Here is a 19,057-nt window from a genome sequence, read left to right on the forward strand (position 1 = left end):
CAGATCCCACTCCAAGCCCACTGAATCAGAATCCCTAAATATTCGTTTTTTTTAAAAAGTTTTTCCTGGATAATTCTGATACCCTCAACCAGGGACTGGTCTGAAGTCTCTAGAAAATAGTAACCAAAAGTCTTAGTGAATTTTAAGGGACTCTGCACTCCTGAAGCTTTAGAACTCTGAGACAGAGGTCACAAAATAGGCCTATGGGCTGCTCTGGCCTATGGATGTGTTTGTACATGAGGAGAGTATTTTAAAACAATAAACAAACAACTTTGATTACTGTTTAAAAATTGCAATATTTCACACATGTACACAAAATCCAGTTTTCCATTTCTCCTAAAAAATTAGAACAGATGGCAAAATTTGACCCTCATTCCCAAATCCCAATATTCAACTGGAGCTTAGACAATTAGCCACAGTCCCCAGCACTGTCTATGACTATAATCAGTTGACTTTGCTCTCATGCATTAACTACCTAGCTCCCAAAGTCACTTCAGTTTGAGACCCCTATTTGAGGTTTCCCCAGAAAATCACCAGCTTGGGAGATCCTACGGTGATTCCCCAGTTGAGACAGGGGCCGTCTGCTCCTGGCTGAGCTGGGGCTTGAGGGGCCTCAGGTCCACACTTTCCCCAGCCCCCTGCCTTCCACCCTGCTGACATCTAGGAGTTGTCCTGTCACTCCAGCACTGGAGCCAAGGACTTCAAAGCCAAACAAGATCCAAATTGAATTGGCACTAATCCTCTTCAGTCTCGACCTCTTTTCTTCTGCCAGGCAGAACCTTCCTGCCTCTGCTGGCTTCCTATTAAAATTAACAAGCATTGCAGGCAGGCATCAAAGGCAGGGTTGTGCCTTTAATATTCCAGGCAGGCCCAGGCTGTGATCCCAGCCCCTCCCCCTCTTGCCCTCTTCCAACTGAACCAGGGAAAATGGTTCCGCTGGGAGTGCCAGAATCAGAACATTGGCCATCCTCGTCTGTTTGATATTTGCACCAAGGAAAATTCCAGGGCCAGCAGAACATCTTCACAGCAATTTTTTTCAAAGTGCCCTGCAAAAACTGGCCAATTATTCTTAAGAGGCACCATTAGAAAAGTGTGTTATTATCCCCATTTTATTAGCAGGGAAACTGAGGTCAAATGGCTTGTCCAAGGCCATACAGAGAAAGAGGGAGACGGAATCAAAGCAGTGGCAGCGTAAGTCTATGTCCATCTAAGGCTCTCTCAGACCTGTATCTGGCCCAGGAATTCAAGCACACCTAGGCGCTCCTGCCCAGCTGGGTTGTCATGGCCACCCCTCCTGGTTCTCACGCTGGGTTTCCCAGACCCAAACTTCACAAAGACATTAGTAACCCCACAGGTGCTGAGGGGAGGTGACATGCTCTGTCATCAACCCCTGACAATGCAGGAAATGACTGCAGTGGATAATTATTCTCCTCTATACAACCCTCAAACTGTTGTCTTTGTTTTTTCTCGCTAACATTAATTGGGGATGAGCCGATTATTTTCAGAGAACTATGTATTTATACTGGAGAAACCAACAAATTCAATAACTAGGGCACTACGGTTCTGAGTTGTTAGTGAAATCCCTGCCAGGTGTGGGGGCCTCTGTAGGTTGAGCCTTGGCTCCTCTATCTAAGGGGCCTGTTCAAACAGAAATCCCCAGACCCCAAGGATTTTGGAACTGGAGAAAACATTGATCTGGCGAGCCCAGAACACACTGCAGGGGCTGCAGGGCCTGGGCTGCTGAATTGGCTCCCACATCTTTGGAGGAAAAGCACAGCTAAAAGTGCCTGCAGACAATTAACAATTAGGGAAGTTTCTCCCAAATGTGGCTTTGATCCCAATGCTGTAGACATTTACAGACTGCTTTGGTGCTGGCTGAGGGGTTACTCCTTTAGAAATCTTAGAGACAGGCATCTTCTAAACAGCTGTCTCTTTACCTGCACCCGGAACAGACCACCAGCTATGGCACCTCGTCGCTGTTTCGGGGAAACTGTGGCCCGGGGCAGGGAAGTGAACTTGTGAGTGAGCAATCCCAGTGAGTGAGTTTAGAGGACTCAGTTGCCCTGACTCCCCGGCTGGGCTTCTTGCCCCAGGAGAGAGAAAAGAAGAAACAAGAGAAAAAGTGAGATGTGCAAAGGTAAAGGGGGAATGAGAGAAAAGAAGGAGGAAAGAGGAAGTGGAAGAAGAAAGGCAAGCAGGAGAAGAGGCAGAGGGAGAGATGGGCACAGAGGCAGCCGCATTTATTTCACCATCTGAGCACACACGTCTGTGATGCTCACCAATGGTTTCTTCTCCGGTGTCTCAGCTCCCCAATTACACAATTCTTCTTTGTACCCTTGGGTAAGGCAGGTGGCACCGTGTGAGGCCCTCGGCGGATGCTTAACCCAAGCAGGTGGTTCTGCGAATGGCCTCACTCCACAGTCACCTAAGAGGTTTCGAAGGCCCTGGGAAGTTTTCTTCCTCAATTCATCACGTGGCCCAGCTGATTCGCACTGTGGATGGACTGGTGGCCGGGACACTTCCCCTCTGGGGCCTCAGGCTCCCAATCTGTAAATGGGGTTGGGATTGAGACAAGGTCTGCACCACATTATTGCCCTTACAGCTCTGGCACTCTAGAATTATGTTAATTCCAGTAATTCTTCTGTTTCCCTCACTTCTTTTTCAAGAATTCTCCAGGGCTTCCCTGGTGGCGCAGTGGTTGAGAGTCTGCCTGCCAGTGCAGGTGACACGGGTTCGAGCCCTGGTCTGGGAGGATCCCACATGCCGCGGAGCAACTGGGCCCGTGAGCCACAACTACTGAGCCTGCGCGTCTGGAGCCTGTGCCCCGCAACAAGAGAGGCCGCGATGGTGAGAGGCCCGCGCACCGCGATGAAGAGTGGCCCCCACTTGCCGCAACTAGAGAAAGCCCTTGCACAGAAACGAAGACCCAACACAGCCATAAATAGATAAATAAAGAAAGAAAGAAAAGGAAAAAAAAAAACTTTAAAAAAAAAAAAAAAGAATTCTCCAGAAGCATTACAGAGCAAATCCAGAACACCTTGCTAGGAATCAATTTCAACCCGAAGGAAGGGTTCCTACACAAAGGGGATAAAGTGCAGAAGCCTGAAATGAGCTTTGCCAACTGGGCCCCAGTGGGCTTGCGGAGGACTTAAGGCTGAAGATGCAGCCCCCTCTACTCTCACCCCCTGTCCCCCAACACCTTGAGTGGTTTTCCTGAGTTCACACCAGATGTTCATCTTTATCAACCAAGGTCACTTTGAGCCTCCAACAGGGGAATTATTAAAAACCAGCAATGTGGGAAGACAGAGACTTGCCACATGTCTGAGAAAATAATATATAGACTGATGCCAAAGTGGGATTGCTCAGCGCTACGTCCTACCGAACGATGGAGGAATGCAGCATTTTAGGAAGAAGAGCGGACCACGTAGAGAAGATATGAGGGACCAAAAGTCTTATGATAGTATGCTCAACCTTGGTAGTAATTAGGGAAATGCAAATCAGCAGCCAAGGATATGCCATTTCACATCTGTCACACTGGCAAAAATGAAGGCTGGCGGTACCAAGTATTAACAAGGCCATGGAGAATTGGGCACTTGAGTACATTGGTCATGGGAGTGTAAACCCCTGTGGTGAGCAATTTGGAAAGACCTAGTAAAGCAGAACAAGCATGTCCCCTTCAATCCAGCAAGTCCACTCCTATGTATACCCCCTACAGAAACTCTGGCACATGTCACATACAGAAACACTACACGTGGATATTCACTGCAGCAGTGTTTATAACAATGAAAAAGTGGAAAGAAACACCTAAATGCCCATCAACTGGATAAATTGTGAAGTAGTCATATAATAGAATAATATAAAGCAGTTAAAATCATAAATCTCAAAACGCTGAGCCAAAAAATAAAATAAAAAATTGTAAGAGGCTACAAAGAGAATGATGCCATTTTATAAAAGGTTTATAAACCTGTAAAACAAGGGTGTGTAATTTTTATAGATACATATGCAGTAAAACTAGAAGAACATGCATGGGCATGATAAACGCTTCATGAAATTTGTTGCCGGGTTTGGTGATGGAGTAAGAATGAGATTTGGAAAGTTTACACAGGGGCTTTCCACTCTGATTATTTTGTTCCTTTAACAATTGAAATGAACAGGACAATGTTAATATCTGATAACATTGGAAGGTTCTGTATTTAATTTTCTATTCTTATCTGTTTTTGAAATCATCCCGAGTTTAAAAAATAATTTTAAAAAGAGAAAACACCACTATGGAGAACAGTATGGAGGTTCCTTAAAAAACTAAAAATAGAACTACCATATGATCCAGCAATCCCACTCCTGGGCATATACCCAGAGAAACCCATAATTCAAAAAGATATATGCACCCCTATGTTCACTGCAGCACTATTTACAATAGCCAACACATGGAAGCAACCTAAATGTCCATCGGCAGATGAATAAAGATGAAGTATACATATATAATGGAATATTACTCAGCCATAAAAAAGAAATAATGCCATTTGCAGCTACATGGATAGGCCTAGAGATTATCATACTAAGTGAAGTAAGTCAGACAGAGAAAAACAAATATCATATGATATCACTTATATGTGGAATCTTAAAAAAATGATACTAATGAACTTATTTACAAAACAGAAACAGACTCACAGACTTCGAAAACAAACTTATAGTTACCAAAGGGGAAACGTTGGTGGGGAGGGATAAATTAGGAGTTTGGGATTAATATATACACACTACTATTTATAAAATAGATAATCAATAAGGATCTACTGTATAGCACAGGGAACTCTACTCAATATTCTGTAATAACCTATATGCGAAAAGAATCTGAAAAAGAATGGATATATGTATATAACTGAATCACTTTACTGTACACCTGCAACTAACACAACACTGTAAATCAACTATAATATAAAATTTTTTTAATGTTATTTAGATTCACATGTAATAGGTTTATTATTGTTATTTTAAAGAATTAATAAATAAATGTTTTGAGAAAAAAAAAAAAGAAAGCACACTGGGCCTGAGTTCCAATTGGGATTCCAGGGGCAGATCTGGAAGTTCCCACTGTTCCCCTGGGCAAGGCCCCTAACCTGGAAGGCAGGGCTTGTGTTCAGTGGTTTTCCAACTGGTCCTAGCAGCAGCAAACCACGCTCCCCCGAGCCCCCAGATAAAATCATTATAAGAGGGATTGAGGGGGTGGGTTGCATAAGACAAAACAGACTTTAGAAAGAGGAGCTGCCCTGTTTAAATAGGGGGAGGGCAGAGGGATGGGACCTAGCATCCCATCCACAGAAGCCCCGGCAACACACCTCTGTGAAGCCCTGGGGCTCCGAGCCTGCACAGTGCGAAAACCTCCAGTCCAGCCCCAATATTCCATGAGGAACCCAGAGGTTACCTAGACGGGGAGAAATGAAGGGCTGAGACTAGGGTGAGGCAAGGGAGGCACCTCGGGGGCAACGTTTAGGGAGATACTCACTTTCAGGGCCGTTCAAAGGCCGCCCTGAATTTGTGTGTCCTCACAGAAACCCTGCTTGCTTTCTCCTTTTCCGATAGCTATGGACGTGCTCACCACCCCTCCTGGAAAGCACGCTTGTGAGGACCAGGCCCTGTGTCTGGCTCTCTTACTCCATCCGGAGGGCTAACCCAAAGCTAGGCACATAGTAGGCCCCAAATATGTTTGCTGAGTAATTGATTAAGGAAGGGAGGGAGGGAGGGAGCGATGGAAGGAGGGACGGAGGGAGGAAGGAAAGAAGAAAGGGGGGGGAAGGGAGGAAAAGAGGGAGGGAAGGAGGAAGGAAGGAGAGGATGAAATAAGGAAGGATGGACGGACCCGAGTCTCCTGCCCCCTCTCCAAAGCCCTCATCTGGGCTGCCAGCCAACCTGGACCAGCCACTTTGCTGCTAGGGGCAATGAGTGTGAATAATTGTTGACTGTGGCTTTACTCATCCTTCCTTGGGGCCGTGTGCAAAGCAGAGGGTTTCACTTGCCCAGTGGGTACTGAATTACAGCTGTGGAGCTGGAGTCCTATGTAATTAACCAGCAGCCTCCAGCCCTGGAGACTCTGTGACGCCTGCCCAGGACGCAGGTGGTTGGGCACCGAGCAAAGGAGCTTGTCTGAGGTTGTACAGCAATCAGACGGAGGACCCAGAGTGGGAACCATGTGTGAAGGACAGCAGCCCACGATCTTCACTATGCTCTCTCTTGCTAGAGTGTGAAAGACTGATGAGACGTGCAGTCAGCGTGAGGACAACTAGACCAGGGTTCACTTTCTGGATGTTAATGGACAGTGAAGCTGGGAGGCAGGGACATGCAAATTATACCTCAGGGAGGTACCATTACACTTCTTCACACTTACCAGATGGGCAAACATTTCAAAGTCTGAATATAGTAAGTACTGAAGGAAAAGGTAGGCAAATGGTGAGTCTCAGAAATTGCTAGAGGGAGTGTAAATTAAGCTCTTTGGAGAGCAATTGCCCCTTATAACCTAGCCATCCTCCTTCTGGGAATGAGTGAGTCTTGTACACTCATGTACATGACATGAATGGGCATGTTCCTTGCAGCATTTGTTTTAGAAAGATTTTATTTTTATTTTATTTAATTCATGTATTTATTTATTTTGGCCGCACCTCGCAGCTTGTGGGATCTTAGTTCCCCGACCCGGGATCGAACCCCGGGCCCTCAGCAGTAAAAGCGCGGAGCCCTAACCATTGGACCACCAGGGTATTCCCCAGCAGCATTTTTATAATAAAGAAAATGTGGTATAAAGGGCCCAGGGCAAGGTCAGATGCAAGAAAGCCAGTCAGGAAATGAGTCCTGAATCTTCACGGGAGGTGATGGTGGCTCAAACCAGGTGGCAGAGATGGAGGCAGACAAGACATTGGTGTGCTTGGAGGTGATGCCCGGAGCAGGAGCTCATCTGGGGAGTCTGAGATGCTGTCTGACATCTACGCGGAGATGTTGAGTAGCAGTCAGAAATATGAGCCTGGAGTTCAAAAGAGAGGCCCAGGTTGGGGGTGTAAATGGGGAGTCTCCAGCACATAGGTGGTATTTAAAGCCATGATCCTGATAATTTTTTATGTCATAAATAAAAGAGCTGAAGCAAACATGACCATGTTGACGAGCTGAAGCAAACATGACCATGTTGACATCTGTTAATTCCAGCTGGTAGATACAGTGGTGTTTGTAATACTGTTCTTTGTACTTTTTAGTATGCTTGAACTTTTGTAATAAAATTAATTAATAAACAGTAGAGAAAGCCACAAGGTTCCAAACGGCTGAACAGTCCTGCCTTAGAACTCAAGAGTGAGTGCTGGCAATGAGTCAAGGAGCCAGGTTCAAATCGCCCCACCACGAACCTAAGCTGGGTGACCAGGGCTTGACTCTGTCTCTCTGGGCCTCTGTTTCCCCATTTGGACAAGAAGCTGGCCCATGACTTCTCAGGGTTCTTCCAGCACTGACCATCTTGATTCAAGCTGGTGTCCCCTGGGGCCCCTGCCTGCTTTGATTTTGTCCACCCATGTCTTATGCCTAGTCCTACAGAGGAAGCTAAAAATACCCTATAAGAGGGCCTTGTAGGTGGAAGGTCAACTCTGACTCCAAACAGATGCAAACTGCAGCAAGGGAAGTCAGAAAGGAAGGGCAGTGCCCCATGGTCCCCAGGCCCTGGGACCCAAAAGGAACTAGGCTGAGCTTAAAAGCTGGGAACCCAGAGACTAAAACTCTTCACAATATTTACTGCTGATGAATGCATCCCACTCAGGACCCTGGGACCAGTTGTAGAAGAGTCTATGAGCCTGAAACATACAAATGGGTGAGTGGCTGAACCAATCTGTCAGCTGTATTAGGCACAGATAATAATAATATTAATAGTGAAATAATGATAATATTTATGTGTCAGATTCTGAACTAAGTGCTGAATATGCATTCTCTCATTTAACCCTCACAATGACAGTGCCATGGGGTTATCGTTTTCCTGAGCCACACTTTGCAGATGAGGAAACCGGGGCTCAGAAGGGTTAAGCAACTTGCCCCCAGTCAGGCAAAAGAACCGGGATCAGGACCCAGGCAGCATGATTCCAGATCTCAAGCTCTTGACTGCTCTTGGTGAGCGACAAGACCCTCTACATCTCTTCAACAAGAGCTGGAGAAGACAGCCTACATGTAACTCTACTGAGTCATTTATTCATCCTCAGCTCAATATTTATGGAGCACCCACTGTGTGGCAGCACTCAGTGTGCCTGGCCACACGGCTGCTGAGATGAATAAGCACAGCCTCTGTTTGTGAGAAGACTGTGGTCTAGAGAGAGGCCAATTTATAAACCAGCGTTATAAAAACCAATGGCTCCAGGCTGCTCCTGGGGAGACACCTATGTCCAGAGGGCCCTGTACGGGAAAGGGTGGTGACCCAAGCGCAAAACGTGAACCAGGGTGTGGAGTGACGGCACAGGACCTTTCTCTGCCGTCATCGTGGCTGAACCTCCATTCCCAGGCCACGAGTCCCAGAACTTCTGGCAGAAACTGCTGGATGCAGGAACAGCGGGTGTCTAGCTTTGACCTTTGTGGGAGGGGGAGAAGATGACAACGCAGTCATTTAGGTTAAGAGGTGGAGTGTTAGCTGCTCCTCTGGAACAACCCATTTCATCGTTCTGAGAAAAACCACTTGACTTTTCGTATGGAGAGGCCGTAAGTGGAGAAGGAGATATTTAGGGCTCAGTGGCTCAAAGGAGCTACAAGTGCTGTGTGGCCACAAAACAGCTGCCCAAGCAGGACTGCTTCTTTGCAGAGGAGCTCTTACCTCAGGGCCCCCGGGGGGAGTGGGAGGAGGCCCAGCAATGGGATTTCAGAGATCCACAAGTCCCTTGAACTTGCGGGGGGGAAATGTCATGTATTTGCATTTTTTTTTTTTTCCTAGGTAGAGCTTTCATCAGATTTTCAAGGGCCCCTTGAATCCCCTGAGAAGGCTAAGGATCACGCCCCTGAAGAAATACAGTCATACCTCAGTAGCCACAGGGTATGGGTTCCAGGACCCCAGCGGATATCAAAATCCACGGATAGTGAAGTCCCGAACAGAAGATGGCGAGTTCAGTCCACCCTCCGCAGCTGCGGGGTTCACCGCTGTGGGAATGGAAGGCCAGTTGCACTGATACTTATTTTCTAAGTGCGGATTTAAGCCGTGTCCCCCAGCCATTCCATGTTCCTGGGGTGGCGTGTGTGTTCTTGTTTTCCTGCTGCCATGCAGAGATCAGGAGCTGAGACCCAGAAGATGGCCAAAAGGGCAGACGGGGTCTGTGGATGCGCTTCCCCAGGCCCTAGGGGACACCATGTAACAGGAACTGGACAGCCCAGGTGCAGTCAACACGGACTCTACCACCTGATGCTACACATGGTTGTTTCAATCCACACAGCCCAGAAACTGGGAAATAGCTTCATGCTTGGGGATTGGATTTTGATACTATCATTCAGTTGAGGCCTTAAGCAACACTGCAGTGTCAGTCATCCAAGGAAGAAGCAACTCCTGGCTCACAGAGTGGGCAGGGAGGAGAGACGGCTTCGATACGGGGGAAGGGAAATCCTTTCCTTTCTCTGGGCTCACTTAGTTGGGCCAGACCTTCCAAGGCATTCATATCTGCTACAGGGCACACTCAAGAGTGGGGGGCAAGGGGGAAGAAGCTGGGCCTTCCAAGAGATGGGCTGGGACTGGGTTGGGAATGCAAGCGCAGGAAGGCAGATCCAGCCTCTGGGCTCTGAGAGCAGCCCTGCCGGGTCGTGGGTTTCCTGGGCTGAGATATCCTCCAGCCCTTCTGCACCATTTGCTGTTTTTTGTTTTTTTGGTTTTTTTAATAAATTTATTTTATTTATTTATTTTTGGCTGCGTTGGGTCTTCGTTGCTGCACGCGGGCTTTCTCTAGTTGTGGCGAGCGGGGGCTACTCTTTGTTGTGGTGCGCGGGCTTCTCATTGCGGTGGCTTCTCTTGTTGGGGAGCATGGGCCCTAGACGCAAGGGCTTCAGTAGTTGTGGCATGAGGGCTCAGTAGTTGTGGCGCACAGGCTCTAGAGCGCAGGCTCAGTAGTTGTGGCGCACGGGCTTCGTTGCTCTGCGGCATGTGGGATCTTCCCAGACCAGGGCTCGAACCCGTGTCCCCTGCATTGGCAGGCGGAGTCTCAACCACTGCGCCACCAGAGAAGCCCTTTTTTTAAAATAAATTTATTTATTTTATTTATTTATTTTTGGCTGATTAGCTCTGTTTTTACTCACCCCTGGCTCCCCAGTGCCCAGCACAGTGCTGGCCCTTGGAAGGTGCTGAATGAATGAATGGGCCTGGATCCCCGACTATGTTGTGAACTCCTTTGGGGCAGGGACCATTTGGGGACCACTACAATGTTGCCCCTCCCTACCCTTCCCCAGTGCCCTGATGACCATGGGGCTGAATCCCTTTCTCCTCACTAGAAGTTCTCAGCTCAAACCCATGGCTCCATGGGTCAGGCTGAGGCCCTGGTGGTCCTTGCGGATGAGTAAAGGAGAACCCACTAACCTACACACGGGAGGAACTATCTCCACTGGTGGTGGCCAGGACCACTTTTTGGCCTTTCAGAGTGAGGAGGAGGGGGCGAGAACACAAGAGGCTAGTTCCAGGCCCCTCCTAATGTTTAGGGGGGCAGAGCAAGAATACAAGTGGGAGGTCCACATACTACCCGGCTAAAATATTTTAAAGTTATAAATCAGATAAACAAATAAAATACTTTCTATCCTCCTACCTTAACACTGCAACCTAGAATGCAGAGGTGCCTGGAGATCTATCCTATGGCCCCAACCCCCAATCTGTGGCCCCCCTCCCTTCTCTCCCCACTCCTAGCTCCTTCCTTCACACACCCCTGTGAGCACCAGCCCACACATCCAAACTCTGTCTGTACCCCCAGCAAACAGCCACCCACGGCCACCCCTCAGGCCTAGAGGGACACACACTGGCTGCACATCTGTCCTTGGGAGCCTGGGGAAGAGGACTGAGCAAATCCTTAGAAACAAGCAGGCTTGGGAAGACAGAAGATTCCAGCATCCAGGGCGCTCCACATGTGGTCTAGAAAGAGAGGTTACAGGCTCTGAGTGGGCACCTGCCCCTGACTTTTGGGGGCATGGCCAGGAGGGGGCCTCAGCGGGGCCTTCTAAAGCCAGGGCCCAGAATAGGGGCCCCCGCCTGCCCATGGTAAGGGCTTTTATAGTCAACCAGGGGAGACAGATGAGACCCCAGGCCAGGACAGGAGCAGCCCCTGTGAAGGAGGGAACAGAAATGGCAGATAATCGTATGTGTAGGACTTGGAGAGGGGACACAGGTAGCTCCCAATCTGCACGATGTGACTGCAATCTGAGCCTGAGCCTGGCTCCCTGACACCTCAGCAGGTGGCGGGTACAGCCACCTGCACCCTTTGTGAAAAGCCACCTAAATGACTGTACTGCTCGCCCTCTCCTCTGCCCTCCTCTGCCGACACCCAGCCCATGGCTGGGCTGTGTGCAGGGCGTCTGGCCCCAGGGAGAGGTGGGGTGAGCCCAAGTCTACACCCACACAGCCATAAATAAGAAGCCTCTGGCAACTGCTCACTCAGCCTCATTTCCCCAGCTGTGACAGCGCCGGAGCCTCTCAGACACCTGGACCATGGACCCTGGGGAATGCACCTGCATGTCTGGTGAGTAAGGATGCCCATCCTGGGATTCTGCGACCTCTCGCCAGCTTCCCACAGGGAGCCTGCAGGACTGTGATTAATGCTTCTCTTCTTCCAATTAGAAGTACCAATGGGGTTTGTGTCAGACTGGCCACCTCTGCGGCAGCTCCCGCTCTCTGTTGGATACCAGCTTGATTTGCTAGAATTAATAACCTGGCTTAGGAATGACTGTGGTGGGACCTAGCGGCGAGTCTCTGGGAGCAGCCACCAGAGCGGGGGAAGAGCTCTGGCCCAGACCAACCTGCTTCTGGTCCATTGCTCCCATCCACTCCTGACACTTATTATTTCCAAGCCTCAGTTTCTTCATCTGAAAAATAGGGTTACTTATCCCCAGCTGCCCACCTCCTAGGGTTGCTGTGAAAGGGTTAAAATCATAAAGCATCTGCAGATGCCTGGGGAGTTATTAGAAGCATATGTGGACCCCCCAAGTCTGAAACTGCTTAATTCCATGGAAGCACGTTGGCCAGGAGAAGTGAGGTCAGGGTTCAGAGCCACCTTGGGTTTTATGACCTTTGGAAAGGGCATCAAGTAGTCTCACAAGCCTCCCTGGTTCCTAACAGGACATGTCTGTCCCCAAAATTTGCCAGAAAGACAGAAGCTTCCAGCATCTTGAAACTCAAAACAAGAAGCGGGATGATTTTTTTTTTTAAATATAGATGGTTTTATGATATGGAAACAAGTGGTAGCTGTGACTCTCACTTTGGGCTTGTTTATATCCTTTGCCCTTCCTCCTACACGTTCAGGATTTCCATCTTGCCTAATACCTTGAAAAGGTGAGGAGGTGAGGATTTCCATCTTGCCTGATACCTTAAAGTTTTCGACAGTCCCCAGGGGACCTTGGGCTTGGCCTAACTTAGTGGTTCTCAAACCTGATTGTACATCGCATCATCTGGGTTGCTTTTTTATTTTTTTCTATTTTTTGTCCACACTGCGCAGCACGTAGGATCTTAGTTCCTTGACCAGGGATCAAACCCATGCCCCCTGCAGTGGAAGCGAGGAGTCTTAACCACTGGACCGCCAGGGAAGTCCCTGGGTTGCTTTTTAAAAAATACTGATTCAGGCTTCCCTGGTGGCGCAGTGGTTGAGAATCTGCCTGCCAATGCAGGGGACACGGGTTTGAGCCCTGGTCTGGGAAGATCCCACATGCCGCGGAGCAACTAGGCCCGTGAGCCATAACTACTGAGCCTGCGTGTCTGGAGCCTGTGCTCCGCAACAAGAGAGGCCACGACAGTGAGAGGCCCGCGCACAGCAATGAAGAGTGGCCCCTGCTTGCCGCAACTAGAGAAAGCCCTCGCACAGAAACGAAGACCCAACACAGCCAAAAATAAATAAATAAATAAATAATTAAAAAAAAAAAAAATCTCAAAGGCTGGCCCTAGGAATCTGCATTTTAATAAGCACCCCCAGGGACTCTGATGTGGCCCCCCAGTTTCTGCCCATGGATTGGGACTGGGAACCACTGGACGGTCTTCACCACTGGGGTGATTCTCAGCAGCATCTTCAACCTCTTGTCCCTCCACTGACCAAGGGCAGCCCAGACCCCCGGTCACCAAGACGGCCTGCAGCACGCCTGTGCGCCCGCTCCACCTCGATGCTCACGTTTGTGGCTCTGTCCTTTCTCCTAGGAGGAATCTGCATCTGCGGAGACAACTGCAAATGCACAACCTGCAGCTGTAAAACATGTCAAAAAAGTGAGTCTGGTGACCGGGGCCATGCACTGCTGGCGGGGAGCTGGGAGTCTGTTTCTGCCATCCTCAACCCTCCAGCCACGGTGGGATTGAGGGGGTCCTGGATGGCTTTACCCATTTGGGAGGGATCTGAAATGAAAGCTGAGTCCCCCGGGCTGCAGCTGACCTGGGGGTGAGGGCATCCTCAGTGTTTCAGGGGTTTGGATAAGAAGAGGGCTGAAGGGAGGTTTCAGCCTGCCCAGTAGTGAAGGGAATGGCCTGGCGTCATGAGCCCTTGGATCTGCCACTGTCCAATGGCGGTGGGCCAACCCCTTCCCCTCCCTGGCCTCTGATGGACTCTGGGTGACCCCTGAGGTCCCTTCCAGCTCTAACATCGCACCACTTCCTGTCCCAGGTTTTTTGCTCATGTGGATCGGAACCTGTGTGTAGCATGCTCTTGTTTTTCTACTTCCTTCTAAGTGGTGAAGGGGGAAGTGGTCAGATAAGAGTGTTGACCCAAAGCTGATCTGTCCATCTCCTGCCCCTTCCAGGCTGCTGTCCTTGCTGCCCCCCGGGCTGCACCAAGTGTGCCCAGGGCTGCATCTGCAAAGGGGCCTCGGACAAGTGCAGCTGCTGCCCCTGAAATGCATCCACCGTGCTGGGGACAAGGCCTGGGAAGCATCTGTACAGTGCATTAGTCGAAGAGTTGGAATGACTGTACAATAGGTTTTGCTTTTTATATATTTGCCCAAGTCAGGTGGCGGTGACATTCATATAAAGTGCTTGGAGCAATAAAGTTTTCACTCGTGGTTGTCTGGTGGCTCAGAGCAATGTTTTACCCTAGCCCAGCAGGACCAAGAAGGGCTGGTCCCATGAAGATACAGTAGGCGCCAGCCTGTACCCATTCTGCAGATGGCTGCTAACCCCGAGATCCTACCGCTCCGCCTGAGGGTTTTCTCGTGCAGCACGAGCTTGCCTGACGCATGCACAGGGCAGGCCGCTCCTGGGAACAGCCCTTAACGGATGACAAACAGGAGTTAGTGAATTCATAACATCAGCATCTTTACCCTTACAAGGGGACAAATCTGAGTCATGTTCTACACGGTCCTCCAGAAGTCCTCAGCAGCAATGAACTCCGACAGCCCACGGAGGTAACCTGCTCATTAACATACTCCTTACTGGCTTCCTTCCTTCTCTGCCTCACTTCTCCATCCTCTTTCCAGGGCTTCCTGGGATCCCCACGCAAAGAAACTACTTGTACAGGGTCCGCTTTCGGGGTAACCTAATTTTTTTTTTTAAAGTAAGGTTTTATTTATTTATTTATTTTTAATTTATCTTTTGGCTGCATTGGGTCTTCGTTGCTGCGCGTGGGCTTTCTCTAGTTGCGGCGAGCGGGGGCTACTCTTCGTTGCGGTGCACGGGCTTCTCACTGCGGTGGCATCTCTTGTTGCGGAGCACGGGCTCTAGGCGTGCGGGCTTCAGTCTACAGGTCAGGCTCAGTAGTTGTGGCACACGGGCTTAGTTGCTTTGCGGCACGTGGGATCTTCCCAGACCAGGGCTTGAACCTGTGTTCCCTGCATTGGCTGGCAGATTCTTAACCACTGCACCACCAGGGAAGTCCAGGGGTAACCCAATCTTAGCCAGGTTTGCCTGGAAGAGTGTTGGCCCTGAATGCCTTGTGCTAGTGGTACTGTTTAAGGGACTTCAGCACTGAACCCGCCAAGAACTGGTAAGAGGTCTGGGCAGATCTAAAGAAAATCCCCATCGCCAAGGCAGTGAGGGTATTAGCTGGCTCAGTTATCTGGGCTCACCTTTAGCACAGGGTGACTGGGCAGACATGGACACTGACATTCTAGCATCTCAGAGAAGTCAATGTAAAGAGAAACGGAGGTCTTTATTATATCTCCCCCATCCTCCCAGATTGCTGACATACGTATCAGCGTTTTCATTCCACCAGCACGATTCCAATTAAGTTTGACGGTAATTAGTGCTGCCATTTTGCAACACTTAAATGCACCAGCCCCCGTGCTGAGGGCTGCACACACATGCTCCTCACTTAATCCCTACAATAGCCCCACAAAGAATGGGCGGTGTGGAGGAATCCTTGATTTTTTTTAAAAAACTATTTTTATTTATTTTAAAAATTTAGTTATTTATTTATTTTTGTCTGCGTTGGGTCTTCGTTGCTGCGCACGGGCTTTTCTCTAGTTGTGGCGAGCGGGGGCTACTCTTCGTTGCGGTGTGTGGGCTTCTCATTGCGGTGGCTTCTCTTGTTGCAGAGCACGGGCTCTAGGTGCGCGGGCTTCAGTAGTTGTGGCACGAGGGCTCAGTAGTTGTGGCTTGTGGGCTCTAGAGCGCAGGCTCAGTAGTTGTGGCGCACGGGCTTAGTTGCTCCGCGGCATGTGGGATCTTCCCGGACCAGGGCTCGAACCCGTGTCCCCTGCATTGGCAGGCGGATTCTTAACCACTGTGCCACCAGGGAAGCCCCCCCCCAAAAAACAAACCTATTTTTAAATAGGTCTCCATACACAATGTACAAAACAGAAAAGATACAAAGGGTGTAAGACTACTTTCCCACCTTTGCGCCCCAGTCCCCCCCTCCCCAAGACAACTGTCACCACTTACTGGTGTGACCTCCCAGGGATATTCTGTGGCTGCACAAGCACCGATGATACACAGCATCCCCCCCGCCCCGAAACACACACTATTTACCTTGGAAACTTGGCAAGTGTTTTCTCTCATATAGTAAACTCTCTGCCAGGTCCCTTTTTCCATTTAAGAGAAAAGAATAGGTAGATGGAAAAAATTAAGAGCTTAAACAACCAAAAAATAAGGTGACAAAAGAAAAAATAGATGAAACAAAAGGGTTAAAGAAAACATGGGAGGGCTTCCCTGGTGGCGCAGTGGTTGAGAATCTGCCTGCTAATGCAGGGGACACGGGTTCGAGCCCTGGTCTGGGAAGATCCCACATGCCGCGGAGCAACTAGGCCCGTGAGCCACAATTACTGAGCCTGCGCGTCTGGAGCCTGTGCTCCGCAACAAAAGAGGCCGCGATAGTGAGAGGCGCGCGCACCGTGATGAAGAGTGGCCCCCGCTTGCCACAACTAGAGAAAGCCCTCGCACAGAAACGAAGACCCAACACAGCCATAAATAAATAAATAAATAAATTAATTAAAAAAAAAAAAGTAACAAATGTTCAAGTACAATTGGTGTCTTTAAAAAAAAAAAAAAGAAAATATGGGAGACGAGAAAACTCCACACACATCTCTGCCATGGTGGCGCTGCCCAAGGCAGCTGAGGCTGTGACTACGTCTTTTGGTCTTTTTCTGACCTGCCAAGCCTAGCACCGTGCCTGGGACCCCTCAGAGCAGGGGTCATAAACACCCATAAAAATTCACCGACAGCAATAAACCTTCCTCTCCCTAGAAATACCCATATGAACAACCTCAGTCAATCTTACATATGATCTTAGGGAATTCACAGGCCGTCCCAAAGCCATCTCTGGAACCCCCAGAAGACCCTGATTAAGAATCTAAGGTCCATGTGATCTGTTACTTAAAAGAATAAAGTAGTCTAATAATAGATTAAAATACTGAGCACTTAAGACCTGCCAGGCACTGGGTCCAGCACTGCCTACACATTACTTCATTTGATTGTCACAACACGACCCCACAAGGTCAGTACTGTTATCAACCCCATTTCACAGATGAGGAAACCAAGGCACACAGAGGTTAAATGACTTGCCCAAGGCCACCCATCTAGTTTTGTAGAACTGAGATCTGAACCCAGGTCCGACAGACTCCAAAGCCATGCCCTGAGAGTGCAGAAACAACTTCCAGGATGGAAGGCGGTCAAGGCTGAAGTCCCTGAGGCTGGCCCTGGTGAGGAGGCGGAGATGCAGCCCACACTCACCCACACCACCACCCTCAACAGAGCAGAAGGTAAACTCAAGCTCTGGGAGGTTGTTCATTCATGCTGCCAAGGGCCTGACACCAGGACCCAGAAGAGGCCAGGAGCAGCCTTCTCCACCACCGGCCTAGGTCAAGGTGACCCAGAAGCAGGAGCGGGTGAGAATGGAGCCTTCTCCAAGGGTGCCCTGTGGGGCTGGGCTCAGTGGGCCAAACAAGGAGCAGGACTTACTGTGTGCTTCCTGGCACTGGGCACTTCCATAATCCACACTGTCATCCTCTCCGTTTGGAAATCATTTGCGGCCTCCCTGGGAAGGTTTCCCCCTCCGTCCATGAACTGTGCTTTAGATGCAGCATCACAGTGCAATGGAAAGGGCTCAGCCTGGGGAGTCAAATGCTCTACCCTCCCTGGCTGCATGACTTTGACCAAGTCACTTACCTCTTGAGGCTCAGTTTCCACATCTGCAAAGTGTCCCTCCCTCATAGGGAAAAACCATAGCATAGGGTCTATGCACATAGTAGGTGTTCCGTAAACAGGGATTCATAGGGCTACAGCCTTTCTTAGGCTTCTGTTTATGAATCTCTGAGAAGACCCCTGCCAAGTCCTTCTCTGTGACTGCAGAGCTCTGGGGCCCCTTGGGAAGGACACGATGCTGGTAATGACACCTTCCAGGGGGCAGAGAGGTCCCCTGTGTCTCCAACAAGCAGGCTGGCCACTCTCTGTGCAACCTCAGCCCCGGTGCGCACAGGGCTGCCGTCTCATCTCACCCAAGTGCTTCACCTGAATAATCTCTTTTATTTCTACCACATCTTGAGGGGAGAATCAGCCCTCAGAGTCTCACTTTAATAATAATAATAATAATAATACCAACAACTAATATTTATTGAGCACTGAGTGCTGAACACTTAACAAGTGCCAAGCACTGGGCTAAGCAGTTTATAAACATCATCTCATGGACCCTGCACCATCAGGACCACTTTAGAGCTGGACAATCAGGGCCCTGCTATGGACCCCCTGCCTTAGAGGGTCTGACTCTGGCCCCCCTCCCCACAGGTGAGGAGTCTGAGGGTCCAAGGAGACACATCCACCTGGAACTCTCATACCTGTCCCTCCCCCACTGTCCCCATCCCACCAACTAGACAAGGCTTTGGGTACCTGGGACCAATTCCAGAGTCTGTGTGGGCCTCCTCCCCAGGTTGGTCCTGCCTGAGGGTAGACCATGCCATCAGTCTGTGTACTCCTAGGCCTGAGGGATGGCCAAGGGGCAGCTGTATTCAAGGATGGGAGATGTGTGGATAGGGACTGAGCACTTGCACTTTGATGTTTACAGTGTGGAATGGAGGCAGGGGTGGGAAGAGAAGGGATGAACTACAAGCTAATCCTCCACCTTTGCTCTTGCCCTAAGCCCAGCAAGTGTTCGGGGGGAGGCCTCCACTAACAACCCTGGAGAAGAATCCTGTTATGACCCCACTTTACAGATGACGAAGCCGAGGCTCAAGAGATTCAATGGTTTGCTCAGAGTTATGAGGCTAGTAAGGGGCAGACCTGGGACCTGAATTTAGGGCTGCATGACTTAGAGGCCGTGCTCATGCCTATGCTAGATGGATGGGGCCGAGAGAAGGCTGCAGATAATCCTGCCCCACACTCAGGCATAAGAGGTCCCTGTCCTGGGCCTTGTGCTTTAGAGAGCCTACATATCCAAACACTCAAAACACAAATTTATTAAAGAATACATGGGGGCCT

At 49.5% G+C, this 19,057-nt stretch overlaps 1 long non-coding RNA gene across 1 annotated transcript in view; it reads right to left on the reverse strand.

Moving 5' to 3' along the window:
• Positions 1-2,198: 2,198 nt before the first annotated feature.
• Positions 2,199-19,057, reverse strand: part of LOC133078151 (uncharacterized) — a 57,914-nt gene continuing 41,055 nt past the window's right edge. Inside the window, exon 6 of the long non-coding RNA XR_009697839.1 lies at positions 2,199-2,547. This is a non-coding gene — a long non-coding RNA (uncharacterized LOC133078151). The remainder of the gene's footprint in view (positions 2,548-19,057) is intronic.

The sequence above is a fragment of the Eubalaena glacialis genome, chromosome 18 (genome assembly GCF_028564815.1).
Source record: "Eubalaena glacialis isolate mEubGla1 chromosome 18, mEubGla1.1.hap2.+ XY, whole genome shotgun sequence".
NCBI lineage: Eukaryota > Metazoa > Chordata > Mammalia > Artiodactyla > Balaenidae > Eubalaena > Eubalaena glacialis.